The sequence below is a fragment of the Arvicanthis niloticus genome, chromosome 3, assembly GCF_011762505.2.
Source record: "Arvicanthis niloticus isolate mArvNil1 chromosome 3, mArvNil1.pat.X, whole genome shotgun sequence".
NCBI classification, from domain to species: domain Eukaryota; kingdom Metazoa; phylum Chordata; class Mammalia; order Rodentia; family Muridae; genus Arvicanthis; species Arvicanthis niloticus.
The window spans coordinates 22,018,779-22,040,154 of record NC_047660.1 but is presented as its reverse complement, the minus strand read 5'-3'; the positions used below and the strand labels follow the sequence as shown (position 1 = coordinate 22,040,154).

General features: G+C 39.4%; 1 long non-coding RNA gene across 1 annotated transcript in view; it reads left to right on the top strand.

The window, feature by feature from the left end:
* The window catches only part of LOC143441658 (uncharacterized), a 31,432-nt gene extending 13,316 nt beyond the window's left edge, over positions 1-18,116 (top strand). Inside the window, exons 3-4 of the long non-coding RNA XR_013109232.1 lie at positions 11,200-11,229; positions 17,473-18,116. This is a non-coding gene — a long non-coding RNA (uncharacterized LOC143441658). The remainder of the gene's footprint in view (positions 1-11,199; positions 11,230-17,472) is intronic.
* The last annotated feature ends 3,260 nt before the right edge of the window (positions 18,117-21,376 follow it).

Below are 21,376 nucleotides of genomic sequence, written 5' to 3'. Positions count from 1 at the left end.
GTCTATCGACTGTGAATAGGTAAGAGAAGAGAGGCTGAGGTTTTTCAGTAGGGATTAGTTTGCGAAGTTACTAAAGATGATAAAGTATAATGCCCTAAATTTTTTGGAAGTTTAGAGTTCTTGAGAAAAAAGAATTTTATGCTTAACAAAAGAAGAGAATAAAAATGCAGAAATAAAGGGGAAATGATCTTAACCTATAGCTTTATATCAAGTATACCTTTGCCACTCAGCTCAGCACTGTTAAGGAAAGGAATGGGTCTGTTTGTTTCACAGTGTATCGTTTACATGGCTAATAACATGTAGAACTTCTGTGCTCATATGACTTCATAAGAGTTCACTTTTAAGATCACCATCAGTCCACTGTATTTGCCCAAGGACTAGAACTAAAGCAATCTGAAAGAACACATTTCCCTTCAGGGAAAGAAAACATAGAAGAGTGGTTAATGCTGTGGCCAGGACAGACAGATAGACAGACATTAGAGCTATGAGTTGAGAGTATTTGGTGTGTAGTGTCTTTGGTTTTAGGAAATGCTGAAAGGCATGGAGAAAATATTAATTCCAATTAAACTAGAATTTATTAAATGTTTTTAAAAAGAAGACAATAGGAGTATGGTATTATTTTATAATCCCACTTCTGGGTAATATAACCCAAAGAAGTGAAATCAGAATATTGAAAAGGTAGCCACAGGGATGGAGCAATGGTTACGGCCACTGGTTGCTCTTTCAGGGGACTTGGGTCTAATTCCTAGCACCCTCATGACATCTTACAATTGTTTGCGACACCAGTTTCAGGTTTTAGAGAATTAGACGCCTTCTTCTGGGCTCTGGGGGCACCAGGCACGCATGTGCTGCACAGAGACCCATGTAGGCAACACACCAATGAACATAAAAATGAGTAAATAAAAATTAAACAAAAACCTGGGAAGGTTACTCCTCTATGTTTGTGGAATAATCAAAACATAGAAAGTACATAAATGTCAACGAATGAAATAAACCATCGAGGTACATCGAGGCCCAGCCTGCATGCATGCACTCATCTGTACAATCTAAAGAAGTGATCTTATGAGAGTAAGGGGTAGAATGGAGGCTGGGGAGGGTGGGGATGGGTGGGGTGTGGTTTAACATCTGACAGGACTGGAAGGAAGATGATTAATAGTACCATCAGAAAAGGGCTGTAATGCTGTTATTGTATTGTATGCTGTATTGCATATAAGAGTGACTGTGGCCAATAGCTTTGTAGTGAATACTTCAAAATAGCTACAAGAAAACCATTCGAATCTCTCAAACACTCTTCTGGACTGAATTCTGGATATTCTTACAGGATGGTTACACTAGGTGTACAGGGTCTAGAACAGCATGGTGCAAGCCACAAGCATGCTCAGATTTATAACAGAAATAAAGAGAGGGTAAGCTACAACATTTGGTGCTGTGTTCAAAGAAAATTCAGGCTAAAACTGACTTAAGATAATTGAAATGACTGCTTTTGTTGTTGTTGTTCTTAAGCAAGAAAAGAAAAAGAGAAGGGTGGTATGTAAAATAAAAAAAAAGTAGTATTGAGGGGATTGTGTTCAGAAAGTACCACACTGGTACACTGGTATATAATTTTCAATATGAAGAAGTTCAAAGTTAACATTTTAGTGTTAAAAATATCTAATTACAACTTTGCTGATTTAAGATTTGGGAACATTGTCAAGAGCAATCTTTATATGAAGACACAAAAACGAAGAGGTTTGAGGAATCTACAATTACCTTAGTATTTATAAGTTGGAGGGTAATTATTCAACATATATTTGCCGAGTCCCTTCTTTGTGCCGGACTGGCGAAAGAACCACAATCCATGCCAAGCTCCTGCATGAAGCTTGATTTCCATTGGAAAGACAGACCATAAACTAATCCGCAAATCAACAAATACTATATAATTTTAGATATTTTATGTGTCCTGGAATAAATAATGAAAGGCTATTGAGACCAAGAATACTGATATAGCCAATCTCCTTAATTGATCGTGGAGGCTGCTCCTTTCTATGATGTTGAGAAGAACTGACTGAAAACACGAGTTTCTCCACAGATCTGAAGGTTGCATCTAGAGGAACTCTGTTCTTGCCATCCTAGGTAGTCTGTGCTAAGGTCTTCAGGTTGACGCATGGTTTGACTGTCCCATAAACAGAGTTTTGTGTGGCTGGCACTGAGTGAATGAAACGGCTACGGAGCTGCTAAGCTCAAACAGGAAAGAGAAGCAGAGAGCAAACAGTCTTGGCCTTTTTAAGGAATTGGGTTTTCTGTGAAAGAGATGTGAAGACACTGGCCAATTCCGAATGGAAGAAGAAGGTGATCTGACCCAGACTTTTGAGCAGTCTCTTCTGCCTTCTTCCCAGGTGACTTTTAATTTGCTTGCCTCATAAATTGTAACGGGCTATCCAACTTTATAAACTAGACACATTTAATCAACTGTAGAATTTCAATTGTATTCTCTAAGTAATCTTAATTAATCTATCTCTGTGTGTGGTGTGTGTGCACACAGATATGCACGTATGAGGGTATGCATATGTTTGGAGGCTAAAAGTTAATATTAGGTCAATATCGGACATACCGTCCTTAGTGCTCTGCACCTCACTCTGTCACAAAGTCTGTTACTGAACCTTGCTATGTTTGCTGCCAAAGAAACTTCAGGAATCCCCTTGTCACAAATTCCACAAAAGACAGGTGCTTGCTGAACTGTCTGGATTTTTACATGAATTCTGGAGAGCGAACTTAGGTCTCTTGTCTGCATGGCAAACACTATACCAACGGAGCCATCTCCCCCAGGACCCTCAGTTTGGCCATAGTTACATAATTAGTGTCAAGATTAAAGGTTGTAAGTTTCTGTACACCTCTCCCCCCACCCCCCAGTACTTGCTCAATTTAAAAAACTATTTCTGCTGATGCTGGCAAGCTATATTTGGAAAAGAATTGGCATGGACAGTTTTGATGGGAAACCTTCCCTGTGTATGTGTGCCTGAAGGATCAGAACTGGGGATCTCTGCTACGTCCTTAGGTCTGTGTCTTTGTTCAGGAGAAGTGATGGAAAGAGGTAACAGTGAAGAAGAAACAGAGCTATCAAATACAATCTCCAAGGTGAAATTCAAAGAGGTGGAGTGAGGATCAAAATAAATATGTGAAATTCATGCTCAAGGAGGTGGTGGTGTTGTAGACAAATCATCTTTTGTTGTTGTTGTTTCTGCCTAAGACTCTGACATGGCTTCCTTTGGAGATAAAGGCCAGCATCCTTTTAAAGGAAGTGCCTTAAAACTGGGCAGCAGCCCCATCACACCCTTAACTTAGAATAGATGTCATTTCTCACTGCTAGTTATATAAAATCCATCTTTGGTGGCTTGAGAGTCACTTTCTGTTTGCTCTCTGCTATTAATCCGGAAGAATTAGATTGAAAAGATTTTTTTTTTTTTTTTAATAATCATGCCCAATAAAGAAGTGCAAATCTCAGACTTGGTTCTGGAAACAGGTTTATACAGAATTATGTTAATGGATTCTTGGGGTGGGATTGAAATTTCAGGCAAGCTTTGAGCCTCAGGCTCACGGAGCTTACCCAGATATGTTATGGTCTACAAACAGGTGGCTGCCTGGGCCACCTTTGTCTTAAGACAAGGATAAAGAAAATAATGTCATAAGAGGAAAATCTCAATCAGGTTCTGGAAGCTGCAGATTGACTGTCACATGTATTTCCAAGTGACAGCAAGCTTTTCAATGCTGTTTAGCTAACTCTGTTGTGTTAAAAATAAACATGTGGCTCACCTAACTTCTATTCTTTTGGTAGGGTTCTCCAATAAAAAGAATCCCACCCCCACACCTGGTTACTTTTGCAGTTAGCAGTGTGACCCCAGAAAAACTCCTGAGGAGAAATCTTAACCCTAAGAATTCCCAGTTCTGAGCGCTGTACCATAAATATTACTCAAAATAAGTCAGTGTCATTTCAGTGAGAACAGTGCCCAGCACACAGGTTATTACTCTTTCCTTCCAGTGCCAGGAATCTTCCCAGATAACAGCCTCGTGAAGATGAAATGTGATTTTAAATGAATGTTTACACGTCTCTCTATTTTCTTCTTTATTTTTATTATTTTTTCCAGGCCAGTGATTAAAGGTTATTCTCTGTAAGATTTAGCCAGTGAAACGCGTAGCATACAAAATCGGAACCCTGCAGTCAGACTTGGGAAGAGCAAAGGAGGAATAGGAGGGGGGCGAGTGTCCCATTGGGCTGCAGCGTTTGAGAGTATGTAGGGATGATGTCATTTGTTTTCACAAAACCCGGTTTAAATTTGTTCCTGCCTTTCAAGAACTGCAGCGCGGAGCATCTGTGGAGACTTCTGCAGACTATATTTCAGGCTGTTCGAGAGTGCGCGCTGCATCAAAATCCAGCCAATAGCAGGGGGAGCCTTGCCCTCCCTAGCCTCCATTTGTTCCCCTACCTGAAGTAAGGGTGTGCTGCAGCTGTGAGGTGACCCAGCCCCCTCCAGGACCCTCCTGTCCTGCCCCGACTGCAGAGGCATTTACCTAGTTCAAAGGAGAACCCCGCTAATATCAAAGCTGACTTCTGGTCACCTTCACATGTTCGTTTCACTGGCAGGTAACCTCCAAGGGAAGAGGTACCTGTAAAAGACGATTTGGTCTTTGTAGGTTTTAAATTCAAACTTAGCAGTTTACTTTGCAGCCCCTGCTGCAATATGGGAACAATCCTAAGAAGGAAGGTGGCAGAGATCACGGGCTGCTGGGTGCTCCTTGGCAGACGCAGGACCTCCGAATTCGGTAGCTCTAATTATCTTTGAAAAGCAAACCCATTTCCGTGTGTATATTTGTAGAGGATGATTGGGAAGTACGCGATGGAGAAAGATCACCAGTTCAATCACAAAAATCAATGGGTTAGATACAGAGTGGAAGCGAAAGTGCTGAGCGGCTCGCCACCATTCTGTCCCTTAGTACTTTCCCTCCAGAAAGAAATACAGGCTATTGACAACAGAATCAAAGTGGGTTCTTTGGTCAGATCAGCAGAAACTGAACTCTGGTTAGTTTCTTATTGAAAGCCTAGGAGGAAATTTATAGACTAAAAGGAAGGCTGAAGGAACTGACTCAGATGACAGGGCCAGGCTTTGACAAAGTCTCTACAACAGTCTGTAGGACTGTGACTTGCTGCTGGCAGATGGATGATCACCGGCATCCTATTGTCCTTTTTCCCAAAACACTCAAGTGGTCTGAGTCTCAGCCCAGTGTCCCTTTGTCAATAGGTACATGCCAGTAGGTTTTGGAAAGGCAGAGTCCTCCATTTGCCGATGGGTCCCAGAGTCACACAGAAGGCAGAAGGGGAAGAGCCACAATGGTCCCACGGGAGGTGATGATACTGTTCCATAAAGGATGGGGAGAACGGAAATTCTTCGTCTTCCATGGACACGTTGTTTACTGCAATGGATGCGATCACTATAATCTTCGCAGCTGGGTTGATGATTTTTCCTTTCCAGCTCGTTACTTCTCAGTACTCTGCCTGAAACCCAGGGTCTCATGCATGGTATGCAGCACTCTACCTCTGAGCTACACCCCCAACCCTCATCTCCTTTTAAAAATCATTTCTGAGAGAACACGCCAGCCTTGAACTTGCCGACCTACTGCCTCCTGAGTAGCTGCGATTACAGGCTTATGCCACCATTACCAGGTTAACTCGGATTTATAATCTTGTTTGTCATGGCTACCCAGTTGTGAAGGTCAAATGAACTTACGACAATGACCAGAAGTGGTATGGTCTTTAGCAGCCTTTGCCAAATTAAACATCTCTTTCTGTGCTTAGCACCTTTTGCACCAGCATCTCCCTTGTGCTTGGCGTGGTATGTGACTTATGACTGTTACTATGGAATTATCATTCCCTACATTTCTATGTATTTGAGGAGTATGTGAGTCCCCCAGTATCTCACAGTGAGAGACATAGCCAACTCCTTTTTCTCTTTGCCGACTATTCTTTTCTTCTAGGGGTGTTGCCAATATAATTACCTTTGTATCATATAAGTGGATAAAGAACAAAATGATCCCAAGCCATACCTATTGAGTAATACCGTGACTTAATGAAGAAAATGCTTTTGGGGAACAGAAAGGTGAAATATTAATGTATTTTAATAGATTAGGATCTGTTAAAAGATCTTTAAAAAAAGATAGGGAAGCCTTTATTGAGCACCCGTTTTATGAAATATAGAAGGGCACTACAATAGATTGTTACTAGGTCATTTCATGTGTTCTTCAGTTTTGACATCCTACATGTCTCTAGCTGGTCTTTCAGAAATAAACAACCTTCAGATTCCAAGAATCACTGGCTTGGGCTGCCACCTTCCAAGCCAGTGGTTTTCAACTTTACTAATACTCTGATGCTTTAATGTAGTTCCTTGTGATGTGGTGACCCCAAGCATAAGATTATTTTAGTTTCTACTTTATAACTGTGATTTTGTTAGTGTTATGAATCATAACATAAATATACAACATGAAGATATTGAATATGCAACCTCTGTGAGGGGGTCATGACTCACAGGTTAAGAACCATTAAAGTTACCGAGTATAAGAGATCTGCTCTGGACTGCATATTCTGGAGCCCATTTTGTCCCCAGGATTAGTCACAGAGATTTTTAACTGGTCTTGGTCAGTGTCAGGGTAGACTTTCAGATTGCCACTAAAGTAATATCTTCCTTCAAGAGTGCTGTTTACTGAAATTCTTGAATTTTCCTGCAGAGTGGCTTCTGAGAGTGAAGATCAAAGCAGTTTCTTAGATCAAGAAGAGCCACATGTATACTCCTCTCAGGCATCTTTGAAGACCAACCTAAGAGACTAATGATTGTGCTTACTCCAGGCTCATCTCTCTTTGTTGCCTGCTGGGCATGGTGGCATCAGGAGTCCAAGTCTAATGAGCCATAGATGGATGCATTGCAGCTCTGTGATAAAGATACAAGTGCCGATCAAGGCCCCTAGGACCAATAACACCTGCCTCAGAAAAGCAGGTCATCTCACAATGTGGGATGTTGTCAGGGGTTCCCCACCTTCTCCACACAATTTCCCTATCAGCCACTCTACAGTACCATGCCTCCATCCTCTTCATCCAAGGCCACTGTGGCACTCCTTGTAAGTGTGATGTGCCTACCATTCAGAACTTACGAAGCAGAAAGCAAAACACAGGATGTTACTGAAATGTAGAGTTGTATCTTTTAAGGTTCTACGAGGACCAATCCTTCCGTTAAAGCAATGACAGGGAAAATTGTGGTCATAAAAGGAAAATGAGTCATATTTACACTATGCTGACTAGTATTTTTTTGTTTGCACAGCATTTATTTTAGAATAAAAACTATTTGGCATTAAGATTATTAATTTGAGAAAAAATGTGTTAACTGTGGCATAATGACAGGAAACTAACTCCAGGTAAGGGGGAGAACATCTAGAAAGCAGGGGAGGGAAATGGCCAACATTACGGTAATACAAAGTGAAGGGATACACATGCAGTGAACAGTGATATGTTCTTGATTAACTCAGTAGAATAGAGTAATGTTCAAGCTGGAAAGTTAAGTTTTTAGTGAAACTCCATGCAAAATGAACTCTATAAAACACAGAAGCCTTTTCCTTGTTGGAAATCATCAAACATGTAGACATACTGTGTTGTTCTGATTGTAGATGCCCTTCTCTAAGTCTGTGTACGTAGGGTCTGAGCTGAGGTAAGACCTGAGTATAATCCGAATATGTCCATGAGGAGAGTTGGAGATTCATAGCTAAGCCTCCTCTTGTCCATTGATACTCCTTACTTAGCATCAGGAAGCCACAAAAGTGTTGCTTTCCCAGTCCTGCATTTTCCCAGCAACCGTTTTCTGGTCTCCATGTACCCAGGATAGACACTGGCCTGACTAATATTAATAACAGCTTAAAATCACCACATCTGCAGAGTGTCATGGAATGGAAAAAGCTGCATTTCCATTGGTTGATTTTGTTATATAGCTCGCACTGTAAAAATACTAAACGATATTCAAAAGTTGCTCGGCTACTCCACCATATACTGATTATGAATTAGAGACAGATTATTTACTTATATTTAGCCCCTTTTCACTTAATTTTATATAGCTTCCAGATTCACAAAACACTTAGCTTATTTTCAAATTGTTTTTAAACTTCGTTAAAAATTGAAAAGAAATAGTCTCTCAGGATGAACTCTATGAAGATGAGGTGTATGTGCTCTCTCTTTATAGTAAATATTTGAAACTTTACCCCACTGTTTACAGTGCAGTGGGACTCACTCAATGATAGCAGCCACAGTCGGTGTCAACCTTTTCAAAGAAACCTCTTCCATCTCTCTGAAAATATCTCTCTAGCAAAACTTGTTTGCTGAATGACTGAGGCTCCCTTAACACATAAAACACCAGTGTTTGCTGCTCTTTTTTTCTCCGAAGCGATGACAAATTGTCGAGGAGTAAAAGCCTTCAGCCTAATAACAGAGGAAAATTGACTCTAAGATCCCATCATTCTGTTTACCAGCTGTCTTTACAATTCTATAACAACCCAGCCCATGTTTTTTTTTTTTTTTTTTTTTTTTAAATGTTCAGAGATAGTAAAATAGACCAGAAACAAACGATCTCTCTGCTGGAATTAGTTTACGCACAGGAACAGGCTGGAAAGAAAAATATGATTCAGAAACTTACCTAGCTCTCAGGCATGAGACCCGGTGACCACATACTCGGCTGAAGCACAACTCAGGAGCATTACATCATCGTGACAAACTTTCATTGGCTGCAGAAACCCCAAGGATAACACAGGCTTGTAAGGTGCTGTGAGAAAGCCCCTGTTGGCTTTCTTTATCAAGGTTACAGCTAAAATACTGAACTCAAGACTTTCCCTTCATTAAGCCTGCCTTGTCTGACCGGACAAGACATTGTTAACCATTTCTTAACATGCTTACCTTCACTTTAGACACTAGTTTTATATTTAACTCTAACCTGTGAGGAAATTATTTTCTTGTTAATTTTTGTCTTTAAAAATGTTTTTTTTTAAAAGTAACTTGTGTTTATTTAACATTTATGGTATTGTTCTGTATGACTGCCAGAGGTCCTCTGTTAGTCTCAAGGCCAGCTTTCTTATTTTAAATACTACTGTGAATCAATGAATCCATTTCCTCTATATGAGTTAGCGTGTCCTTATTTTCTCTAAGAGGAAGGACAGGTACCCGTATACATATGTATTTATCTATAGCAATCTCAATGGAAGTATCACAGGCAGCCCTCAGGTCCCAATTATTCATTTTGATTGTCAGATTTTTTCCCCTCTATTGAACTGTGGAAACTATTTATTTCCTGCTATCACCATGGTGATTTACAAACTGAAACTATGTATATCATTTGAGAGCAGGAGGGAGGAATGGGATAAAGAGTACCTCTGGTACCCATCCCCATTCTACACCTCTACTGCCTCTGGGGAAAGTATTTGTTAAAGAAGAAACTACTACTATAAAATGTGGAACCTTTAGGCAATCCCATCTATCACTGAGGATGCAACAGTAATATGACCTCACTGGTTACTGTCAATCTTCCTCTCTCTGAGTATCTGCCTGCTTCTGTTTGTTCCTTCTCTTGTCTGCCTCTATCTCATAATCAGGAGAGCAGAGATGGAACAGGTTTTTGAGAGGAAGAAATCACATTAGTTACTTTTGGATTTTTTTTTTTTTGAGAGAGTCTCATTATGCAACCCTGGCTGTCCTGAAATTCTCTATGTAGACCACACTGTCCTTCAACTCATGGAGATCTGCCTACCTCTGATTCCTGATTGCTGGGATTAAAGGCATATGCTACCATGTGATTAGCCCAACTTACTTTTAAAGCAAATGTTCACATCTCCTTCTTACTTGACTCTTTAATCTCTTAAAGACAAGCTGGTAGTGTATACATACTAATACCCCATGATAGTCCCAGAGCTAAAAAAATAAGACATACATTTGTAATGTATGTCTAGGCATCAACATCTTTGTAAAGTGTCTTTCAGTCCCTGCAGATTCTCATTCTCATCTGTAGCTCTTGAAGGAGGCCAGGCTACCCTCTAAAGAGCTATAGATACTGCAAATGCGACCTCCAAAGTCCCTTTCTTTCATGGGGTCTTAGACTCTAGCTTGCACATAGTAGCTAGTGATCATTTTCTGGAAGAAATATTGAGGACTCAGAGGTCCCCTTTTGGGTTTTTATATACTTGAGAGTGGAAGAGTAGGGAGAGGAAGAAGAGGAGAAGGAAGAAAAGGAGAAGAGAAGAGAATTTCATTTTGGAGTGGATACAGGTTTGCATTAGTCTCTAGTCCTTGCCAAAGCTGGATAAAAACATAACAGTTGCACAGGTGCACAGGGTGAACGGTATCAGCAGGGGCTGGATGCTCCACAACAAGGGGTGGGTGAGTTTACATTTGAAGAAGTATGACTTGCTTACACAAAGAGAAGAAAAAACAAAATTCCACAGAAGTGGGGAAAAACAAAATGCAAAGCAAGGGGCAAGGTGTGGGTGTGAGTGTGACAATTGGTGATACCGACTTTAGATTCAGAAGAACATTTACATCTATGGAAGGAAAAGAGAATGTCAAGCTGAGGCTAGATTGTAGAGTTGAAGGGCTTGTCAGCCAAGTGAAAAGAATTCGACTTTGACTGGGAAGCTACTCCAGGTTGCCCCTGGCCTACAGTCAGATTGGTGACTAAGCTCTCTTAGTCTGGCCTAGCCTGGAATGGATGGCAGTGGGCGGGCTCAGGAACATGAGTTAGCTTATGTTGCAATGAGAGTCGTGGCAGGAAGCAGATGGCACTGCTCAAGGACTGAACTAAACAAGAGTTATCTCAAAGGACCATGCCGATGGGTGAGGGCAGGGGAAGAAAATGAACAAAAGATGGTACGGTAGCCACCCAAACAAAAGTAAGAAGTTGTTATTGCTCTAAGGTCATGACTTCAGTGTGGAGTAGCAGAAAAGGAAGGGTACAGGTAATTGGGAATTGGGAAGTAACAGTTTTGTGACACAAAGAAAAACAGAAGAAATGTAGAGAACGTAGATGAAAGTATATGAGATAGACTCAGCAATTCTCTCTCTCCTCTCTCTCTCTCTCTCTCTCTCTCTCTCTCTCTCTCTCTCTCTCTCTCTGTGTGTGTCTCTCTCTTCCTCTCTCTCTCTCTGTGAAGAGGAAAGAAAAAGAGGAGAATCTAAACAAGGTAAGAAAATTTGTGAATTTTTCTTTATTTAAAAATTGTTATAATCATTACTGTGTATGTGTTTATGTGTCTATGTTCTATGTCAGAGGACAACTTAGTGGTATCTCTTCTCTGTTTCAGTATTTATACTGGTTCTGGAACTTATGTCCTCCAGTGTGTATAGTAAGCACTTTATCTATGGAGCCATTCTGTCAGCCCATGGATATATATATGTATATGTGTATGTGTATATGTATATGATGTATGTTTATGTATATATATGTATATGTATGTATATGTGTATATACTTGTATATGTACGTATGTGCATATGTATATATGTATATATACATGTGTATATACATATCTTTTAAACATATATACATAAATATGTGTATATAGTTTAAACAGTATTTTGTGATTTTATCATTAAAGCAGCTTTTGCTCCCACGTGCTGTCTTCAATATGGGGAAGGTTTTATCTGGAACTGTTGGCATAGCTAGAGAGAAAAATCAATTATGAACAGTCTAGAACTCAGATGAAAATTAGGTTCAAAATGGAAGACATCACCAGTTGGCGATGGTGTGGAAGGTCTAGGAGTCAGTCCTACGTGACTGAAAGGCACAGGTCTATGGAGGGCCGTTGCCTCGTGTCAGGTGCCTGGAGTCTGGAAGCATGGCAAAATGCCTGCCCTCCCTTGCAGGGTACCCTGCTGGGTCTCTGGTGATTTTCAGCCCATGCTCCACCAGAAATCAGGTTGTCTTTCATGGTCCTACAATCACCTTCATTGTTGAGGCCATGAATGTATGTGAAATTATCTGGTGGGGCAGAACAGTGCAAAGAAAATGGATCTTAGGGACACTGGTACCAAAGAAGCAGCTGGAGCTGAGGCCTTGTGAAGAAAAGAAAAATAATAATGGAGAGGAAAAAAAGGAAACATAGGAAGATTGGCCTAAATTCAGCTAAACATGCTTTCAAAGGGTGTAGCCCAGTGGACCAGCATTGGGCAAGCGCAGGAAAATAGATGTTCCTATTAGTTTCTGTAGAATAGAAGGAATTGGTACTAAGGGAACAGTTTGAATACAGGGTTTAAACTATGCTGAAGGGTCAAATCGGGCCTGCTCCTTTTTCGTGTGTAACTAATATTTAGTTGTCTTATTTTTAGATGGTTGAGAATGAAACAAAGGTAAATTATGGCTTTCCATCTATGATCAATTCTGTTAAATGTCAATTCAACGATAATAGAATTTAAATACAGCCAATGCCATCCACTTATGTCAGACTGTGAGCTACAATGCTTAGCTTAGCAGTTCCAACAGAAACTCTGTGTCTGCTTGAAAGATCTCAGAACTTTCCAGAAGCAGTTTGCTGCCCCCTTGTTGGTGAAATAGTACCACAGATGCCCAGTTACAATGGGAGGGTCAGAGATGAACCAATGAATTAAAGGAGTCAATAGAGTGTAGTCCTCTTTATCTTCTAGAACATAGAAGGTAAAGTTGCTGGAAACAGATGCAGGATTTTTCCCCCCTGTTCATTTTTTTTTCATTAATAGTAAAAGACTCTTATTTGGAATTGGGTAAGGTCTCTCTCTCTCTCTTTTCTCTCTCTCTCTCTCTCTCTCTCTCTCTCTCTCTCTCTCTCTCTCTCTCTCTCTCTCTCTCTCTCTCTGTATACATGCCATGTCAGAGCACACATATGAAGTCAGAGAATAATTCTTAAGAATTGGGTCTCTCCTTCTTCCATTGGGGTGCTGGGATCTACTCAGATTGTTAGGATTGACAGCAAGTACCTTTACCCAGTGATTATCCCACTGCCTCCCATATCAAGATATTTTAAACACTATCAGAGAGAGAGAGAGAGAGAGAGAGAGAGAGAGAGAGAGAGAGAGAGAGGAGAAAGACTCAATGGGGAGCAAGAGGCAAAGCCACTGTTCAACACAGATAAAGGTGATAACATTTATGGAGTTTGAAACTGGAAATAAAATGTTTGAAATTGAGAAAAATGGGAGAGGAAATTGAAAAGAAAGAAAAGGCAGCAGGAATTCTCGAGGTGATAACAAGTTAGACTTGTTGGGCAGGGTAATTGCTGGGGCGAGGAAAGGAAGCAGCAACATCAATTCAGCTTTGGGGTTTTTGTAAAGTAATGGCAGAAAGGGTAAACCATGAAGCAGGTTTAGTGAAAGATGACTTGAGGGCTTGTTAACAGAGACAGCTGTAGATTTCACCTTGGCTTGTCTTCTAGGATGGTATCTTGTCTTGTGTCGGAAACACCTGTATCATGAATCTTACATTGGAAGCTTATTCACCAGGTGGTATCACTATCTTGAGAGGCTGAAGTGTTTTTTTTTTTTTGGAAGCAGAACCTTGCAAGCAAAAGTAGGTCATTTGGAACAGACGTTTGAACAATATGCTCATCACAGGGTCTTATCCTGCTCCCTCTGCTCTCTGCTCCATCATGATGTGAACAGACTCTGACACAGGGTCCCTCCACCACCATGCTTCTCCACAATGAAAGATCAACAGGCTCTAAGATAGTCACTCCACATAGGTGTCTCCTTCCCTCTGCTATTTCTGCCTGAAATCTGCCACAGTGACCCAGAAGAATGAACACATGTGGGTTGCAGAATGCCACCAGGAGATCATAAAATTCTTTTGGGTGATTATCTCTTGTGGACAACTGGAGAAGTGATGTCCAAAGAGAAAGAAAAAAGTAAGGAAGTAAGAGGGCAATGGTATTTAGGAATAGGAGTTAGTATGCAGAGAGAGAGAGAGCACTGTTGAGGTAAGAGCAAAGTTTGGACTTTATTGTTTTAAAGGTTATGCCTAGAGTGTTAGACAGCCAGAGCATCCATAACAGAATACCAAAGAATGAGTGGCTTAGAGAGGAAATTTATTTTCTTGCAGTTCTATAGGCTGGCTGTCCAGGACTCATGCACTGTTGGTACTTGTTTCTCCCAGACTTTATCCTAGGCTTGCAAGTGGCTAAATCCATCTGTCCCTTCCTCATATCGATCACACTGGATTTGGGCAATATCTTTGTGAGTTTATGTAACCACAGGCACGTTTAAAGAAAACCTATGTCCACTTATAATCACATGGGCTTTAGCATATAAACTGGGGTGAGGGGAGTACACAATTTAATTCATAAGACATAGGCATAGTATAGACTGGACTGAGGGGTTGAAGTAACATGTAGGGGATGCAATTGGACTTAAGACAAACAACTGTTAGCAATACACTTTCTCCACATGTCCAATTGGACACCGTACTAGCAGGGAGCCACTTGTCTCCATGCATGCACATGTGTGTTGAGGTCACAGAACCTTAGTTTCATTCTTCAGATGCCATCCCCTTCTTTTGAGATGGTCTCCATTGGTCTGGAATTTACCAAGTAGGTTAGGCTGACTGGCCAGAGAGTCCCAGGGCTTCCCTTGTTTCCACCTCTCCGACATTGGAATTACAAGCATGAGCTAGCATCCTCAAAACATTGTTGTTGCTATTGTTGTTTTGGATGGGTTCTGGGTATTGAACTCTGGTCCTCATGCTTACAGGGAGCATATTTTACCAATGGAACCTCCTATGCCTTTTAAGTTCCCTTTTCAGGGTATTTTGAGACAGCATGAGAAAGCAACTAATGCAAGAACACATATGATGTGCTTGTTTGTCTTCCTTTACAAGTGGGAGTCAGATGGCTCAGGGGAAGATAAGAACCTCATTATCTGTTCTCATTTAAAATTCCTATGTGTTCATGACTTTTCCTTTCTAAGAGTCCTAAATATATATATATATATATATATATATATATATATATATATATATATATATATCCAGGGAGTTGTTCCTGAAAGAGGTAGAGTCTCTAAGTATGGTGCCATCCATAAGACATAATGAATTTTCATGTTTGGTAGCAATTCTGATACCAAGTTTTGGTATAGAGTGAGTCTGGCTATGCCAAAAAGTACAGTGGATGTTTCAAAACGAGGTTAACTATATTCGATGTAATTAACTGTATCATAAAGGAGAAAGCATTTCGGTGTATTGTAATCAAATACAATTATTATGAAAATGTAAAGATGATTAGAAACCACCACAAATTATCACAAATAAAGGAAAATGATTTCCCAAAGGAGGAAAAATTGAGGTTTGAGAAGTGATGACTATCTGTAAAACTGAAAGGAAAAATTAGTTATAAAACAGTAACTCCTGAAACAATAAATGCCAAAGAAGGTTTGATGAAATAAGGTCTAAAGTTGCATTGCTAGATTCTATGGCAGAGATGCACATGAGGTGAAGGGTCCAGAACTAGGTTCCAGGAACATGGTTCAGATCTGGAACCTTAGTAGCTAGTGTGGTTTCAGCTCTAAGAATAACTGGTATTGAACAGTTCCAGTTTCCAAGTGCAGACTTTTTACCAAGACCACATATATATGATGTATATGTATATGCATATGTATGTATATGTGTGTGTATATATATGTATACACACACACACACAGAGGCTTTAAGTACCTTAAAAGAAATAGGTCAAGGAAAATAAAAAATAAATAAAAAATATAATAAGGAGGGCAGCAGCATCCCAAGGGCATATGAAGAACCAAGATGGTGGTTATTTTTGTGTGCTAATTTGGCTGAGGAAGAATTCTCACTTAGTTGATCAGCCATCCTTCTAAGGGCTTCTGTGGAAGAATTTCTGATGAGATTCACATGTCCAACAGCAGTGTTTGAATACAGATTATCCTCTATGATGGAGATAGTGCCTTATATGATCAGTGGAAGGCTTTCATAGAGAAAAATAATGTAGCTGCCCTCTAGTCTCCATCAGGTACTCTTGGTATTCCTTTACGAGTCTCAACCCTGCTTTGCAGATCTTGGACTAGCCTAATATGACCCATTTAAAAAAAAAATAAACTAAGTCTCTCTTTTTCTTCCCCCTCTCTATGCTCCCTTTCCTCTTTCACCTATAAGTTGTGTTTCTCTAGAGAAATCTGAGAATACACTCAAGTTATACTTAATATAAGAGCAAAGCAAGGAAGACTTTAGGAAATGGCAAAAAATTAATAATTCTGTACATTTTTAGTTAAAAGTTTAGTTAAAATTGAAATCTGACATATGCACATAAAAAGAACCTCAGGAGTGAAGGAATTGAAATAAACACAAGTATTTTATAAATTTTTATATGTTTTGTTGTTGTTGGACAGAAAAATAATTTAATTTTTTGTTTTGTTTTGTTGTGTTTGTTTTGAGACAGGTTTCTCTGTGTAGCCCTGGCTATTGCTCTGTAGACCAGATTGGCTCTGAATTCAGAGATTTTTCTGCCCCAAGTGCTGAGATTAAGGTTGTGAACTACAATTACCTGGTGATTGTTAAAAATAATTTAAGGCAGAGTTTCATTCCACATTCTAGATTTTCTTGGAAATCACTATAGCCCAGACTCTCATCTAGAACTCATGGCTATTTTGCTGCCTCAGTATGCCAAGTGCTGGGATTCTAGGCATGAGTCACCACAACTGCCATTGCAAAATGAATTTCTAGCCATCATTACTTTTCTTTGTTCTCTCTGCATGTTATCTCTGCCAAGTTTTCTTCCTATTTTACAATCTGGGACTCTCATGAGACAATAATGCGGAGCAGTAGAGATGCAGCCTCTTCCCTCCCTGCGTGTGGGATGCGAAGGGCCGAGAGCTTACTTGCCTTTTGTACCACTCTTGCCATTTCCTGACTTGTGCAGAATATATCGTTGCGTTGACAGTTTTAACAGCACTAGTACCACTTTCCACTAAATTATTCCTGACTCTAATTGTCACAAGGTTCCAGATGATTTAGAATAATCTGAGTAAGTATTGAGGAGAAATAAGAACTTTTTCGCTGATGGCTAGGTTTTAAGAGTCTTAGCAGTTGATTTTCAAACAGCCTTTCATCTTCTTCCATTTCTCCAACTATCTCCGCTTACTTTAGAATCAGATGCCAACTCTTCTTGGAATCCTGGAATACAGATGGACATGAATTCCATTCACACCAGCAATTATTAAAAATGAAGTTTCATTTACTGCATTTGGAATTTGGTTTTCAAATTTGGCTCAACGTTCATGCTCCAGAGAGGAAGTCTTATCATTGCTGAGTTATGGTGAATATTTCAAAGCAGATATTCTTTATGGACCAAATCTCTAGTTTGCACCAAAAGTGATAGCTTACCTCTCTAACAGGAGCACCATGTTCCCATTTTACCTTTCAGAAATAGCTAACTACATATGTATTTTATTTTTCAGTTGCAGATCCCAAGTACACGAGAAAAAGAAGTGTCTTTAGATGTTTGAATGTCAGTACAGCAGGGGAGCACGTGAAACTGAGATCAACTCTTCTGGGATTATTTCTCATTGATGACTAATGGACACTTTCTGGCCATGCAGAAATCAAGGCACTATGTGCAGAGAAACTATCTGTTTATCTGTTGTATGTATTGTCAGAGTGCGTTTCTAAAGCTGACTTCTTTTGTCAAGAAGGGATTTCTGACATTTGTTTGAAAATGCAGTACTTTCTTTACTCATGACACATCAAAGAGACAGACACCCTCCCTCACAAGGCATCCATCAAACAACAGTAGTCAGGAAAAGAGAAAATAGGAGGGAAAGAGAGATACCTCCTACATACCCAGCAGTCTACTTAGACTAGGCTCATGTTGCCTTGGACAGAATGGGCTAGTCTGAACAACCGGGAAGGGTGATGCTTACCCTGTTTCCACTAACAACTGAGGATAATTTATTTGCTTAAAACTTTGTGGTTTAATAGAATATGTCCTGGCTTATTTATTGAGCATAATAAACGGAGCTCTTGCTATACATATTATGAATAATTACATTAAAAATTCTTGACCTCGAAGAAAACACGGCATATTAAATGATCTCAGAAATTACCTGGAGGCAGTATGTTTCAGTTTCTAATAACTCCTTATTTATTTATACCAAAACATCAACGAAAAAAGTATCCTATAATATGATGACTAATTAAGTGAATACAAATTAGACTTATGACATTTAGGAACTTGCATAGCTGTGATACTGTAATTAGTGACTGTGGGTAGTATGCTGGGTCCTTTGAAAGCCAGTGCAACAGTGTACAAATTGTGTGCTTTCCTTCTCGAACCCTGTCTGTTGCTGCTCGTTTGGGTTAATGTCAGTTACATGTTGACTCTAAGAGCTTTGAGGACATTCACTTTTATGATACCATGACTAAGGGTAGACTTATTTCTAGGCATTGTGTCAATGTGTGGTTTGTACAGCAAGCCTCCATTGGATGTTCCCTTTCTAGCCCATGGCATGCCAAACATGGCATGACCCGTTTCTTCTTATTTTAATTCTAAGGTTCAGGAGCAATTGCTTCAGAGCACAGATTAAGATTTTTGACTTTCTAGAACAAAAGAATCGAAGACAATAAATATTGGAGAAAGATAATATGTTACAAAAGATGTTTTTCTTTTTAAATTAGAATTTAATGATCCTAGGCAATTTACTAGTATTATATATAATAGTATTTTCTTAGTAGTGTGTAAAAGCATGCAATGTAGGTAAGATACAAATCTTCACCTGCTCTGCTATGGTCATTGATGTTTCACTTGGTAGGAAACAGGTAGAAGCATGATGTGAAAGCTTACGGTGGGACCAGGTAGCGCTCTGAGTCGGCTGACCATATGAGCTCGGTTAATGCCTTCAGCACTGGTGGACAGAGAGGAGAAGCAGATTGCTCAGAGCAGAGGAGCAGATATTCCTCAGGTCTGTTCTAGAAAAGCTGTATGGCAATGGCTCTCCATTAAAACATACCCCAGACCATTGTAAAGATTATGAAGTTGCACAAAAGTGCTAAGAAAAAATGAGCCCTGTCCTCTCCATTTTAGAACAATCCCAGCAGTGGCGGTTACAGGAGGAGCACAGCTAACCAACTGAACGTACAGAATTTGCATTTTATGGAAATGTTTCATCTCATGACTTCCAAAAAATAATATGAGGATATTTACCTACTAATGTCTTAAAAAGCAAATACAGTCATGGTGAGCATATATACATGGTGTCTTAGTCAGGGTTTGTATTCATTCACAAAGCGTCATGGCCAAGAAGCCAATTGGGAAGGAAAGGGTTTATTCAGCTTACACTTCCACATTGCTGTTCATCACCAAAGGAAGTCAGGACAGGAACTCATACAGTGCAGGAACCTGGAGCTGGGAGCTGATGCAGCAGCCATGGAGGGTGCTGCTTGCTGCATTGCTTTCCCTGGCTTGCTCAGCTTTCTTTCTTATAGAACCTAGGACCACCAGCCCAGGGATGGCACCAACCACAATGGGCTGGGCTCTTCTTCCTTGATCACTAATTAAGAAAATGCCTTACAGCTGGATCTCACAGAGGCATTTCCTCAAGGGAGGCTCCTTTCTCTATGATAACTCCAGCTTGGGTCAAGTTGACACACAAAGCCAGCCACTACACATGCCAAGTTGCTTGTATACGCGGAATACTACAAATCCACAAACCTTCTCTCTCCACCCTATTTCCAGTGCAGAATTATTCCACCCCTTATTCGTGTGACTTCTCTGAAGTTCTGTCAATGCCTCAGGCAGTCAGAACCTTCTTTTTCTTGTGTGCCTCAGGAATCTGTTTTCCATAAAAAAAGAATTCCCCACTTCCAATCATCTCTTTTTCAGTCCCTAATCCCACAGTTCTTACGACTCCTATAGCATTTGGTTTAAGTTATGATGTTATAAAAAAAAATTATCTATGTATTAATGTATGATCTTGTTTTGTTGCCTTAACTCTAGATACATGTTATCCATAGGTCTTGACTTTTATTTTTATTACATTAACTTATTTATTTGTGTGTACATATACCACTTGCATGTGTGAAGGTCAGAGGACAACATGTAGAAACTGGTTCTCTCCCCACATAGGGTAGGCCTTCCGGATCAAATTAGGCTGTCAGGATATCTTGCCTCTGTCTTTTCTTAAGACCTGCCTCTACTAATTAATTGATAATGTGTTAGCTTGACACATAGTTATTTCTTGTTAATTACATGTGAGACTCTAATGTGGATGTTCTAGAAGAAAAATAACTGCTCGTTGATGTGTGAGACTGATAAGGCCTGTTACTATTTAGTGATTGAGATGATCAGAGAAAGAATAAACTAATCCGAATCCGAATTAAATTAAACCACATTTTATGACAGGAATGAAAGACAAAATCTTCTTCAAATGAGCAAATCACATCATGAATTAACTTAAAAATCATTAATTGTTTTCACTGTTCTTACCTATACAAAATGTGTATCCAATATTCATTCAGTCAGTAACAACATAATTTTAAGCATTCCAAACATATACCTATTAGCTGCTGTTGCCGCCAAACCTCAACATTCACCACAATCTCATGAAACCCATTCTCCAGAAAGTATTTATTACCCAGATCCCAGCTACATTGCTCAATCCCATGTGTAAAGTTAAAATAACTGTTTAATTCAATTGATTGATAATACATTTTTATCAAGTGGAGGTAATGCATTTTTTTTTTTATCAAATGGAGTGTTTTCCCATTAAATTTACAATTTTCCAGGAAGAGATGAAATCTGTATTTCTTTGAATTCTCAAGAATATCTTATGGTACACAGACTTTTCTTCCAGTAACTATTTATTGACAAATTTATAAAGTATCAGAGATGAGAGAATAAATTACAGGTAGAGCTTGAACACCTGCCATAGAGATGACTGAATATGAAGTTACCATCATTTAAAACCAAAAATTAAAATAAAAACTATCTACTATGCTCAATTGTGTACAGCTTTCAAAACGATTTCCAACAATGTCTTTGCTTTTATTACCATGAGCAGTGAGTATGAGTCCAGACTTTCCATACTTATAGCATCATTGGTTTTGTAGATCTTAGCATTTGTTATTGTATACATTAGCTTAATCTGTAACTTTCTCTTCTGGATCAGTCTTATCCTTGTATCAATACTACATTGTTTTAATTATTATAACTTTACTGGAAAACTCATAAATTCTCCACATTTGTTTTTCTTTTGTAAGAATGTTTTTACTTAATTCATAATTTAGGAACTAACTGTCTTTTTAAATTTTTACATTTTCAGGTTTTCAGGGGGAAGCTTGCACTGAAATTTTAAATCAATTTGGAGA